Here is a 14,989-nt window from a genome sequence, read left to right on the forward strand (position 1 = left end):
TTAGTTCTACCTCAAGCAGTATTGAAGTATGCATCTGGTCTGTGCTGGATCACTCAGAGAAAATGGTGCAATGCGGTACTCCTGCTATTTGACAGTACAGAAAGCAAGATTGATCCAAGTTACTTTTTACAGCAGAGCATGTTTATTCCAGGATTTTGTCCTAGTGAAACTGTTTGCTTCTCTGTGCAGAACAAAGACCGTATCCCTTCTCAGACTCCTGTACAGAGATCCTCAGAGACGAGAGCAGTGAGTATAGCTGGCTGTAATCTTTGCTGCTTCCCAACCTAGAAGGAGAAGCCCAGGGAGAGGTTTCCCTGGAAAACCCTCCCTCAATGTCAGACACAATTACACCACAGTGTCTCATCTCCACATTGCAGCTGCACCTGCACTCGAATAAACAGACTTGTTGATTTCAGATGTTATTTCTTAATGGGAACTGATCCTTTCTTGCAAATATGACAGGTAGAATCCTTCTCTAACCTGCCTGGGCCAAATAACGTTAAAGCATATAGCCAAGTGAGCCATCTAGCTCATTCATACGGTGTTGCTCCAGACCTTAAGTACYCCGTAGTGGCTTACAGAGTGCCGTTGGCAAGATGGTAAACAATGGCCACAGTCTTAAGGAAAAGTTTATTTTTCTGGAAACAGAATGATTCTTTCAGGTTGAAGCTGCATCAAACTGATAGTGGCAGCAGAGCAGCCCAGGACCGGGCTCTCTGCCAGTCGGCGGTGTGTAGAGTACAGGATTTGTCCTGCAGCTAAACAATACTTCTCCCTCACCTCCGCCTTTCTCATGATGCAGGACTTCCAGCTCAGACAGAAACTTTGGTCTCCTAATGGATTGCAAGTCTAAGTTGGCTGTGTGATTAGGAACTATTTCTTTTGTGCCTTAGCAGAGAAAGAATTCAAATAGATGTGATAATGGTATTGCATTCAGCATGTAAAGATCATTGAGTGTGAACGCAGAACAGAATGTACAGAAAATTGCATTTAGAACTTGTTGCTGCTTTGCTGCTTTTGTAATAATGCTTCAACCTCAGACCCTAGATCTCAACATAAATATGTTGGCGTTTCACACAAATGATTCAGAGAACATCTATTATCTCCCAAAAGCTGAGAAATTCAGGAAGGCGCATTAAGACGTGATGGGATTCTTCCCCTCATGGCTCCACAGAAAAGTCACAAAAGAGATTGTTTTGTAAGCATTAATTTTTAAAGAGCACTTTTATGTAACAGGATTATGTCATGGTTTTTCTCGCACATACTGGCAAGGCCACAGACCTCCTACAAGAGGAAAAAAGAGAGAATTGGAGAGAAAATAAATGCTGGATTAGGAGTTCTGATTTCAACATTGCCAAAAAGAGTTACTAAGTTTCACCACAAATTAATAATGACTTTTCAGTTGCAGTCATTGTGTAGAAAACACAGTGGAAATATAACCAAGATTCGCCTACCTAYGTACCAAAAATTGGACATTCATTCCAGAGTTTGACAGTGAGGAGATTTCCCAAGATACACCTAGCATGTTTATTCCCATAACTGCATGTTTTCTGTGTGAAAATCTTCCCCTTCATAAACAGCTTTAGTTTAAATGAATTCTGAGATGCAGCATCTTCACTGGTAGCTGCTGGGTATTCATTATTTTAGAAGGTCAGGCCACTTCTTGCACTGTTTTATTACTATGCAGACAGGAGACACAGGGCTTGTTTGCACTTCACTCCTTAGCTAAGCTTGAATATCTATATTTTGCATTGCGCTGATCTGTGCTGTATAGGTATACCCTTCATTCAGAAAAGCAGAGGAAAATGTCAATTGTTACTGAGCATTAGTCAGCCATATTCATTTTCTGAATAGAGTAAGAACAGCATAGGTCATATTTACAGTATGCTTAAAATAGTGCATAACAGATTATTGCTGCTCTACTCGAAAGATAATAATTAAATGAAAATTCAAAACTCATTTTGCAATGGAAATTCCAGGATGAAAGATGGCTGATGACACACCTGGAAAGTTTCTACTTTGGAAAACACCCTTTCTAGTTTGTAGGCTTTTTTGACATTTTGGAATGTCAAAAATTCCCATAAAATGGAAATCAAGATCTGGCCACGTCTGTTTGCTTCCTGCTGGAATATGCATCCAGCATATCCTCAAAACTCCCACAAAAAGATCTCGTGGGATATGAGCTGGCCTGACCATATCTCTTCTCTCTCTTTTGGAGGCTAAGTGTTCCGTACTGCTGTTGATAGTCCACAAAAGCAGGGTGCAGGGCAGTTTGCCCTGTCCAGACTGGAATCTCACTTCAAAACTGAGTTACAGTCTTTGGCATTGTAGATTTCAGTAGATTTTTAATGAACACTTAGAAAAACAGACTATTTTAGTCTTAATTCATATAATAGTTTTTCTTTTGGGGGGTTGCTACAGCATAATCTCTCTTTAATACACACCAGGGCCATGCACTATACACACATTTTATGAAGCTATTCTTTTAGGTATAGAAAGATTCAGCAGAAGTGAGATGAAACAGGTGGCCTTTAAGCCARGATACCAGCATGTGGATGGCCTTATCCATGCACATACCAAAGATGGTCATATATCCTTGAAGATATATTCTGGATCAGTCTGAGCTAAAGCAGCTTCCTCATCTGAATTCCTGCTCTCATCAATTTAGACCCATTTCTGTCACACAAACTAGTTACAGCTTCCCACACCAGCCATCCTCTGCCATCTCTCTGGCTTCTAGTCATATTTTCAGCATATTCTAATAACGTCCAGAAAGAGATCTGGTGGGATATGGGCTGACCTGACAGTAGCTTTTCTCTTTCTTTAGGGAACAGAGTGCTTCATCTTCTTCGTGCTTCAAGCTACCAGTACCTAGAGTCCCTTGATGCCTCCCAAAGGCAGTTCAGATTGGGTTAGCAGCTGAGCCATTAGACTGACAGCAGAAAGCAGACTTTTGTTTAGACAGCATGAGAAGTGTGCAGTGACACACAGTAACCTCCTGAATGCAAATGTGTGTGACATTTTCATTTTTGCAGTTTTCTGAGGAAGTAGCAAGCCAGGTCATTGTAATGAATTGGTAAACATCACACTGTATTATATATGAAATGCATCTCTAGAGCTCAGAAGCAGGGTGTTAATGCAATACTCCCCGCTATGATGTTTGCTTTTGTGATATTGGTATGATGCTGTGTTCTGAAATATTCCTATCTCAGTCCTACCATGCCACTGTGTTATTAGCCTAAATCTATGAAGACAGAAAAGACCTGGAAGAAAGTTAATTTCACTTCTGGATTTCAATTCTTATGCACTGTAACAGAATGTGAATAACCTCATTACTATACAATTTTTGTGTGTCACATAATGACCTCTATACTAAAGACTGAAGTTTGCATGATTGAGGAGAAACTCACCTACAGCAGTATTGGAATTCATTAGCTTAAGGCTGAAATAATGCTAAGATAGCATCTGGTGTCACCTATTGAAACTGAAGTGCTAGGTGTTTCCTTTCCTTCGGACTTTTTAAAGGTGTCTGCTCATGATGGGGAACATAACTGTGTTATTGAATCTGGCAAATGGTCGGTAGTGAGAGATATATCATCCTGTAACTCATCAGGAATTTACATAAGAAATGGAAATGGGCTATTCTTATGTAGCTGTGCAGTTTCTTACAAATATCCCTGAAGTACATGTTACTTAATGGATTTATTTTTATAGATAATGTATTCATATATTTATCTTGACTTTTAAGTGTTCATCCTTCAAGCTAGGCTCTCTGTGGTAATTAAAATATACCATAAATCATATCCACTCTAATTACCAAAATGTACTGTAATTATCTGTTGATCCTTTGTGCCTATTAAATACCTACTGCAATGTTTCAAATATTGTTGTATTCCTTGAGAGAAACCTATTGCAGAATGTTGGTAATTCACTTAATACTGCAGCACTAGTCAGCTCTGAAGTGTTTCATATCTCCTCCCTCTCCCCAGCTTAGTGATATGGCAGTTCTATTGATTATCGTTTTGTTAAAAAACACATTTACAAATGACACCTCAGTCCCGAATGCTATCCCAGCCAGCAACATTATCCTGTGGTATGCAGTTATCTAGGATCACTCTGCAGGCAGCTATTCCTTTCATCCTGCACTTTGTCTTTACCGTGACTACAGACAGAAATTTTACATGAAATGAGGGAATCCAAACCTGAGCGGGAGAAAGGAAGAACTCTTATCTGAAACCTGCAGGTAGTTAAACCTACTTCAGTGCATCTGCTCAGTATGAGAGAGAGCTGTGAGCCCAATGGTGGTAAGCACAAGTATACAAAAACAATCTGAAAAATGACAAAATAGTTCTGCTTACCTTCACTGAAGTTATAAGTATCAATATATAAATGTGTGTAATGCAGTTTTCATGAACTGTGGGACAAATTCATCTACCATTGCTTACTGCAACATTTCCAAAGCTTTTTTCTGAACATAAGTGTAAATTTTAGTTAAAACACAGGCACCTTACTAGATCTTTGAATATCACCAATTCCACAGTTGTATAAGAARTATGAGGATGCAATTTGCTGTAGTGTTATATCAGAAATGGGGGTGAGCACAAATGGAATTACATAGGCATCAGGGTTAATTTTCTTACTCTTCATGGGAAAACTTTACATGAGTTTCCTGCAAACTTGAATTGCTACTGGAAGTAATAACTTGTAGCAGTGGTTTTGTGTAATGTAGCAGTGGTAGATTCTTGTCTTTAGAGATCTATACAAGTCATTATTTAAAAATTTAGAAAAGGAGTCACAGCTGGCTAATTAATCTCTACCAAGGAAAATGAAGTGCCTGGCCTTTCAAGCACCCAGCGATGGCTGAGTAAGCTTGCAATCCCATCAAATTGTCACTTCTATGTTGTTTCTTTTTTTTTTTTGCTGTATAAGAAATAAATGCTGAAACAATCAGTTTATTTCATACTCAGTTTTCAAATAATTGCATGGATCTAGTTCATAAGTAGAAATGAATTAAAAATAACCAATATACCTCTTTCCACCACACACTGAACATAATTTTAAATGCATATGCCTGTAAGGAATGTAACCAGTCGAGTACGTGCTGAAATACGTGACATTCAGGTTGTATATAATAGGAATTTATCACAATAATAATTCAGCCTTATTGCCCAGTCTTACCATGTCATATTTTCGGTCTTTTCTTCCATTCCGTGACATCTGTTGTCATATTGCATTTAATTGTGACAGCTCTATGGCCCAGCCATAAACCTTCCTTGCCTTGTTAAAACTAGCCAAGTAAGAGATCTTCTGTTTACACCAATATTATATGAATTGGTATTATCAAGATAATAGAAAAGGTAATATCATGTAKACGACAATAGATTGATTGGAAATAGGAAAATGTCCTACACTTTCAATGTTTTTCAGGAAGTGTTCATAATGAATGATAGGGTGGGTAGTGATAGTCCCCGATTCCCTGTAAACAAAAGTAGTAAGTAATCTAAATGGGACAGGTCCAACTAGCTGAATCTTACTGGTTCGAAACAATCCTTTGTCAGTTAATAAGCTGAGTAATTATTTTTATGGTCATCACAGTGTACACAGGAATATTCTGATTTTCAGTTGTTTCTGGCCTGAATGACTCATACATCCCACCATGCCAAATCAGGGACACACAGTTCACAGGAGCGGCAGGATGTCATGATATCCCTCACAGCCCAGACTACAGCCTGTTTACTTCAAATCCACTCTCACTGAATATTGTTTAGTTATCATTAAGTCCAGTGAAGAATTAAATGATTTTTTTTCTTTAAAATGTGTATATAAATTGAGGTTGTCAATCTATACGTAGCTAGGAATTACAGTCTTTAGAGAGCAAAAGAGTATGTATAAGGTTTGAACCCTGGTACACATTTGGAAGGGACAGTAACCTTTTCATTGGGTTAACAATTTGTTTATAGTCAAAAGCTGAAAGACTTTTAACAAGTTCTGTTTACTCCCTAGACAGCAGAAAGCTTTGCTAGGCAATTCCCTGCTGGCATCAGCAGTTCGAAAGAGGGAAGGGGAGTGGGTCAGGCCAAGAATTCTTTAGGAGAAAATAGCTAAAACTAAAAGGAAGTTATGGATTTCTAAAACCCCTGCAGGTAGGTTTTTATCTGATTGTAATAACATAAAGAAAATAGGTATGAAATGGAAGTTCATCCCAGATTAAGGTTCCCTTGAGTGAAAACAAGACCCAGACCAGTAATGTTACCAAATCCCGCACAGGGCAGTGGAGCTTGCTAGCAGGATGGTAAGAAGAATATCTTGGAGCTGAACTAACATATAGGTAGCAAAACACATGGTTTTCTTCTACTTCTGTAAACCTGTCCATAAACTTAGCAAATACTATGGTACTTTTGGGCCTCTTTCCTCTATGTGTTTACACTCAAGTCTTTGCTTTGCTGTAACCTCTACCCCCTTAGCCAGCAGAACTGACATAACCTCTGTAGCAGCCTTACATGTTTAACATATTCCAGCAAGTGTACGTTGGCCTTCCAGATGAAGGCAATTTATTTGCTAGTCTCTCTTATATGCCCACAGGTACCTGGAAATAGTCTATCCAAGTATCAGTGTAAAGGCAAGAAACAACAGAGATCCTACATCAGCCAGCCTTCCTGGCACAGAAAAGAGAGCTGGTCTTAGTCAGTTTTATGTCTAGCAACTTCATATGACAGCCCTTCAATAATTGCTAGTTTTTATTCTTTATCTGAACAGCATGTCTTGTTTATCTCACACATTGCCAGTCTTTCCAGTATAAAACTCAGATGCTGTTATCTTAGTCAATTCAAATGGGGCAAATGGCTGGTTCTGACACAGAACTGCGTGAAGACTGCTGTCTCGTACCCAGGCTATACCTCTCAGCAGTGCCAAGTGCAAACCATACCCAGCTGCCCCTTTTAAAGATAATTTTGATCATGTCATTAGATGCAGTTGTTTGTATGTTTTTGCTTAATTAATGCACAGTCTAAACAATTTTTAAGTGAGGTGCAGTATGTAGGGCTTTCACCATATTTGAAATCAGAATCTTTGAGGTCTTTCTCCAGTTCTGTCAGCAAGAATTGTCATTTGATTTAGAGCAGGTTTTTTTTAACTTACTATGTCTTAGTGTCAGGTGAAAGGAGGAAGATACTTTTCTTCTGTAAAAGTGTTTACAGATTTGTAGTGTGGTGTTTTAGTGTGGTTGCTTTTGCAAAGTACTTTCAGCAGTACTGATAGACACTGTGCTAATTACAGAGTGACCATACCTATCTGTGGGCAGCAAAGAACTGATGGATAACCCTCACAGGTGTGAACAGTTTCCTTGTCTATCTCCTTATTCTGGGTTTGGTCCTATGCATCAAAGCTGATGGAAGAAGACCCTTTAACTCACATGGGAGTTGGGTTAGACTGTCCTTGTGGTGCAAAAAAACCTTACCTCAAACTGTGCTTCTAGTGTCCCATGCTAGTATTTTTAAAGATTTCATTCCCTCACCTATGCATGTACCTTAATGACATGAATTCTGTGCACATTCTTTTCATCTAGTCTTCTGTGGGAAGTTCTGTGTAGATATTATCTCATGCTGATACCCAGGTTTATTTAATGAATTAACTGTAATAACACATCTTTTCTAAAAACTGTGGAGCAAACTGGGATGCTTGTCTTTTCTAAAGTCCCAAAGGAGTACTGATATGGTGCTGGCTGCCCAACATAGGCTGATATATTGCTTTTTTATAGTAAACCATATTTTACTTTTTTATGAAATTCAGCTTCTATATATCTAATCCTTTCTGGTGGAGACCCAGTACAGAGTAGCCTCACAGGGAGAAATATTCAGCTCAGTAATTAGGACCAGGAAGTTAGGTATGCAGTATACACATTCCTTCTTTCTTCTTTTTGATAATGTTTGCTGTGGACCATTTATGACAAGTCTTATGTAGCCCAGTGTAAACTAATCTGAGGCCAAAATAGCAAGAAGCACATACAAATAGTAGATAGAAATTCTTTTACCAGAAGTACCTGTGCATAAATATTAGTATTGAAATTCAGAAATGAATCAGGACATGCCTTGAGCTGTCAGGTTTAAATCATCTCATGAAATTGACTGCAGCACTGAAATTCATGCTCACTCAGAGGGAAGCTGTGACTTCCAGAACTTTTTCCTGCAACTGGATAAAAGCAGCTAAGAATGACCTGTTTATTTCTGTTTGTGTTTTATTTGTGAAAAACGCAGGGATGAAAGGTATGAAATTCTCAGGAGTTCACTCCATGATTAACCGTGACGTAAGTGGCACAGGAAAACAGCAACAATTGATACAGCTGGTAATTAATCTCTATCTTTATGGCCTACATTTGCCAACTGTCTCCATATTTGGCAGAGAGAATGACTTGCTGAATGTTTAATTTCCTCAGTGACAGCTAAGGTATGAAATCAGATTTGAAGATGAACATCTTCTGTGGCTTCTGCTTATAAAAAAAGTAGCCAATTAAGTTTGTTTGCTTAGTCCTTGCAAATATTTGCCATGGGATTGACATAGGAGACAAAAGTTTTATTCCCCTTCTAGGTAGGAACTCTTATTTCTCTAACTACTCCCCCTCCACAGCATGTGTTCAGAAGGATTCCTTGTTTCATGCACGTGAGCCATGCAAGTATTTCATTTTAGTTTTATTCTTTCTCTTTTTTTGCCTCTGTGCATTAAGGGCCAGATCATGTGAGATGCTGAATGTCTCCTGTGAGGAGCTGCATGCCCTAGTGGGACATGAGACAGCTCGTCAAATCCCAGGAGATGATTTGCATCTCCTGGGACTGGTAAAACAAGCAACTTGGAGATCAGGCAGCAAGTCGTTGCAGTGGATTCTTTCCAGCAAAACATTTTCTCTGTATAGCAAGGGAAAGGATTTTTATTTGCATTGTATCTATCCATATTGAGGGTTTTCGTGAACAGGCAAACTTCCCTATCTGACCCTCACCACATACTGCTGATCTGCAGGAAAAAACTTCTCCCCTCTGCTGTGCCCTGAAAATTTGAGATTCTCTCCACATTCTGCATACTCTGGACAAGTCAAACAATCCACAAACAAAGCAACAGTCTTCAGTCCAGGAATGAGAGGGGAATTTTACCATGAAAAAGAAAGTAAACTACTGTCCTTTTCACCTGCAGTTGATTTTGAAGTAAATACACTTGAGAGGTTTCCCATTTAGTTCCATTGAAAGGGTAGTTTCTTGAAACAATTTCATATAAAACAATCAGGAATGTGGATTCAGGCAGCTGTATATATAACAGGACTGTGCTTGTCAGAAGCTTCTTTATTAAGTTGGAAGTGGTAAAGGAAATAGATCTATTTTTTTTCTTTATGCTTTAATGTGCTTTTGTTTTGAACCTGTCATTTTGATTTGCCTGTGAGCTTTGTTTTGATTTTCCTTGAAGATTTCTGGTAACAATAATTGTTTGCAACAGGAAGATTCATGTGAACTGACTTCCATTTTAGACTTCAATTCCTATAAAATGAAAGGAGATTGTAATGTGGATGTGAGCAGAGAGAACTGATGCTTCTGTACAGTGCACTTCAGCTCCAACTGTAAATATATTTTCATGATTAATAAAAAGAGAGTAGAAGCCATTGTGCTCAGTTAGGGTTTTATTGATGGCTGCTCCCCAGAATACTGAAAAGACACTATCAATACTCTTGACACTCTGCTTAATCAAGATGTGACCCTCCAGTGCAACCAGCCAGTGTGCTTGCCTCATACACAGAACAATGCTACAGGTTAGGGGAGAGGTGGTTGTTGTTATTTTTGGTTGGGTTTTTTTTCATAATTTCATTAAATTTTTAATCAGTGCCATTAAATAATATTTCATATGACTAAAATGCTGTTGAACACAAATAGGAAATCAATCAGTTTGTTCTCTAGCTCAGTGGCCTTCAGACTACAGCCAGCCAGGTGAACTGCCTAGGTACCTCAGGGGGAAAAGCCTGCACCTTGAACAGCAGACAAAATCAGATCAATAACAGTATGTTCGTTTTAGTTTTTTAAATTGCTCTTGCCTGGAATGTGCCAACGGGTGAATTCAATATCAGATATCTGGGCTTGGAACAAGAGGTTCTCAAGTTCACCCTTAATGTTTGCAACTTGCTGAGTATTTTTATTCAGTAGGTGCTGCACATCAAAAGCCAAAATGATAAGAGTGGCGGTTCCCTTGGGCAAGCTGGGAATACTGTGTTTACTGTCAAATACACAGCATGATCCTAGCCCAGTGGTGGAATTAGTTAGGCACGCTTCTTGATGTGCTTTACAGTAGGTAATCTGCATTGGTTCAGTGCATTCAGCTTCATTTGTGTGCATAGATGCATTGGCAGGTGGCACCCTAAGAAATACTGTGGCGATTGAGATAGGTTAGGAACTGAACCCCATTCTGGCCTCTGTTACAATCAACCAGGCCCCAGTGGGTTAATGGAGCAGGCTAGTTGTCTCTGGAGAGTTTTAGATGATCCCATTAACTGCAGCGGATATTCGTTCATGTTCCCTACTTTGGGGGGGCAGGGGAAAGGGATTACGGTCAGCAGCCACAAGCAGATGAGAGCTCTGCTGACTGTGAGAAGTGTCTTCATAGGCTTGGGGAAAACTGAGCAATTCCATAAAATTTCAAAAAATCCCAATCAGAGACTTATGTGTTTCTTCAAAAGCTCTATGTGAGGTGAGTTTTCACGTGAATTCGAGCTATTCCAAACATTCCCTGTGGGTCTGGCTGGAAAGCATTTGACAACTCCTTACAGCTGTTTAATTCCAAAATAATTGCCTTTGAGATTTCCTTCATGATTTTTGTGTAAGATGCAGTAAGCTATGTAGATAAGAAGTGATCTATACTTTCTGTGTATAGAGGTAAATCAAGGAATGTCACACAGATGGATGACAGCAAGCAAAAGACTCAGTTCATCGTAATTTAAAATATATTGCAGTGTGAGTCCCACTGAGTTGAAACGTCTAATTTCCAAGAATTTCCTGGGGCAGGAAACATGAGGTCACTTTATTCTGTACCAGTCACATCAGTCTACAAATGAAAATCTAATGAAACATGTTTGAAACAATTACACACACCTTTTCAGAGTTTTTCACACAATAAATTTATATAAGCCAGCCAACGACTAGCAATTCTTGCTGACAAATATGATAATAGTTAAACATGATGCTGTATAATTGTGCTGAAAATGTATTTTTCCCCTCTGATAGCACAAAGATGGCTTAATCAGCTTTCTGTCGTCTGTAGGTGACAGATGAAAGGAATTACTAAGTCTGACCCTTTTGGATGTCATTCCTCTTGATACTGAATCCTCCCCTAATCTATGTGCACTTTAAAACAGTTTACAGCAGTACCAATTCCAACTGTCTTTTCAAACAGATTGTAAATCATAAATGACATTAAAATATTATTGCCAGGGCCTTTGAGCACTCACACTGTTGGGACAGAAGCATGAGCTACACAAACCATCCCATTAGACATTGGGCCCCTGACAGGTATAGGTGGAAACCGTCGAGTACAATTGAAAAGAAGAAGAGGGAAGGAATGAGTGGTGGAAGTTTAGGTCAGAAGGAAAAGGATCTTGTTAGTGAAGGGGAAGAACTGAATACCCTGCTTCCCCAGCTCAGCCATATCACATCTCCACACGCCTCTAAAGAAATGTAAGATGTGCACTGTGTGAGGTTGGAAGAGCTATTCAAACCGTGCAGGATGAGCATGATGCTCTGTTTTGTGAATGTAGCTCCTCATACCATCTCCATCCCAGCATGAGAGAAGTCTGTAAGCTCACTCCAATCCTATCATAATTGGGATCTCTACAGGAGACTGAACTCGCATCACCACAATGCATCAAGCCAGTGCATGTGTCAATGCACAGTTACATATACACACAACAGTTCCAGGCACATGGTGACATTTTTCAAACTAATATATTGACAGGGGTACCAGGGTTTTTTTTAAGCATATCTAGGAGGAAAAAGAGCATTACAACAAGGCAGAAAACTCAGCAGAACACTGACACCCAAGTACATTACTTAGTGTGCAGTTGCATTAATGAACCATTACTTCAAATCCCAGGTTTGCCAATAGTGTCACTGTTCGTTTATCAAGGCAGAATCATCTCTGATGTGAACAGAATGCCTGTATAATAGATAACTTCTCAATCCTCCCACACCATATATTTCCTTGAGCCCATTACAAAAGATTTATTTTTAAATTGGAATTTTTTTACAGCTGGACAGAATAAGACAGTGTTTGTTGAACAAATGGTGTTAAAATCCCCGAGGGTCTGACTTACTTCAATAACAACCAAGACTACTGCTTGAGCCAGCTGATGCTCTTTTAATGAGCGCTGCTTGTCAGAGGATCATATCTGCAAGTTGCTGTATAAAATAACCGTTTTCCATGAGTTCATAAAGCAGTCTCTTTTGAAATGGATGAGATGTTGTACCAATCTCTACTGCACAAAACAGAAAGTTGTTTGAACTGAAGAGGAAAAAGAAAACCAACCCAAAGCATTATGACGGTTTTTTTCCCCTCCTTTTTCTTTTTTTTTTTTGGAGTTCTATGACAGGCAGCATTGTGTTTGTACACAACAAGCTCAATAAATTCAAGGAGAAAAATGCTGAAATATGAGCTTCAAAATGAGTTTCAGCCTTGGTCTGAGTGAATTAATACAAGCATGACAGGTCGCTTATTTAGCAAACTGGGTGGATGGTAAGATAAAGCCTTTTCATGTGACAAGGCATCCCAAAGAGGTCTCTCTTTATCCCTGGTAAGGTTTTTCAAGGCAAATCAAGAGAAGACTGCCAGACAAATCAAAATGACAAGTTCAAAACAAAACATGAGTCCTTTTTTTTTAAAAGAACACCATCCCCATACCAAAGCCAAGTTTATTAATGTTGCTTTCTGACAAGCATAACTGCTTTATGATATTGCTGAGTCTGCAGACCTGATTGCTTTTAAATAAAACTGTACCATATAACTACTCTTCAGATGGATTCAAAGCTAAGATCACACAGTAAAAGAACAGCATTTAGTAGCCGTGCCATCAACCTGTTCTTTTTAATATATGTGTTATTTATGGCTGCAGGTTAGGTTATACCCTTGAATATCACATTTCTCACCAGAAACAGCAATGAGTAATTGGGTACTGCAGGGTTTAATGTTCAATACTGAGTCATTTTGATTAGACCCATATTTTATCACTTGTGCTATTAGCATCAAAGATTTTTTTAAACCACAATACTCTGTACATTTGGTTTTAATGTGAATTAAGGAAATCAGGTTCTAACATCCTCAAGTATCAGTGGTTTTTTTGTCCCATTCATATCAAAACAGCATAAGTCACTGATAAAGTTCTGATTAAACTTGTGTACAAACTAAATCTGTCCTATGAAAATAAACCACTGAAGTTAATTCAAATTTGTTCAGAGCCTTGAACTATGTAAGTAATGAATCTTTCAGACAGTTAATTCAAGTGGAACAGAAATAGAATCCACTTAAATGTTACTACTGGTTGGGTTGAATCTTATCAGCCTGGATAGATCTGCAAATCCAAGTCTTAGTGGATGAGATCTGCAAATCCTGATTTTAACCCTAGCAAAGAGAGAGATGATGATTTGGTCTTGGTTTGTTCAATGAAATGACTGCCCAAGCTTTTTATTTCTGAACAGAATCACAAACGTATAATTCTATTTTGCTCTAAAAGTCATTTTTACATTTTGCAAATCTTTCTTCATTTTACAGATCTCGCATCCAGGATGATAAAATCATAAAGTGGGAATAATAACCAGAGAACGATTTCTTGCACAAAAAAATGTGTATGTTAGAGATGTTAGTTGAATGTTTCACCTCTATTAACCTCTCTTCCAAACCAACAGAGAACTGGGAATATTTATTTATCATACAAATGCAAACTAAGATGATTTTCCTGTGAGCAAAAGTGTTGTCAAACTTTGTTTGCAAGGGTAAGGTCTTGTGTGGTTTGCTGCATATATTACCCTCACTGTTGCATATATTACCCTCACTGTAGTTTCTCAAATTATTTAGTGTTCTTAATGTTGGGCAGATAGTAAGAAACATTCCCTCTGGTATTTAACTTTTACTTCAAAATTGGTTAAACTTTTATTCCTGTCCATCTATCTCAAGTAGTCACAGATTCTCCTGCAGTAGCTAAGCCGCTCTCTTATGATGCAGACGCTGTATATATTGAACATGCTGCTTCTAAACTTCCTCTTTAGTGTCTCAGGCTCCACAGAAAACAGCCTCTAGTGTATTAACTGCCTGTTTCACCTGAAGTAAAACAGGAAAACTTTGTAAAAGCTCAGTTTTCCCTTGTCACCTTTCCTACTTGTACTGTATTTTATTCAGAGCCTTTCAGATTATCAGAGCCTTTTTTCCCTCATATGTAAGCAGAGGCAGAGGTAGAGAAATATATGTTCTTCAAACCATATGAATGTTTTTCTTTGCTGTTCTATTAATAGCTGACTGAAATAAAAAGGAAAAATTCTGAATAAATGACTAAGGGCTGCTTAAAACCTATAAAATGTATTTTTAAACAGAAGTTTGGCTGACAAAAATGGGATCTGAACATGTGTGTAATGGAGCCAGACTCACGGAGGAAAATGATAATTTCTTATGTCTGGCAACTGTCAGGTTTCTTTAAGAGTCTAAATACATGTGTTATCACTGAAGATGATAACCAGCCTTTCTCCCAAACAGACCAATCAAGCACTAATTTACAAAGGTAAATCTTAGCATCCTTTTGAAGTCCAATTTCAAAAGCAAGATCCTCCCTCATCCAACAGAGGCTGTTATCAGCCAGATTTGTTTGCTCCCAACATAGCTTTGAAGGATAGTAGTGGCACCAAATTAGAGAGAATCTCTATCTCCTAACACTGAACAAGGAGCAATAATAGCATAAAAAGTAATATTAGTCCTAAAACTTGCC

The 14,989-nt window shown here is 38.5% G+C and overlaps 1 protein-coding gene across 1 annotated transcript in view; it reads left to right on the forward strand.

The window, feature by feature from the left end:
- Nucleotides 1-14,989, forward strand: part of ST6GALNAC3 (ST6 N-acetylgalactosaminide alpha-2,6-sialyltransferase 3) — a 127,763-nt gene that overhangs the window by 90,353 nt on the left and 22,421 nt on the right. The gene's annotated exons all lie outside the window — the stretch shown is intronic.

Source organism: Apteryx rowi, unplaced genomic scaffold (assembly GCF_003343035.1).
Source record: "Apteryx rowi isolate R43461 unplaced genomic scaffold, aptRow1 scaffold_7, whole genome shotgun sequence".
Taxonomy (NCBI): domain Eukaryota; kingdom Metazoa; phylum Chordata; class Aves; order Apterygiformes; family Apterygidae; genus Apteryx; species Apteryx rowi.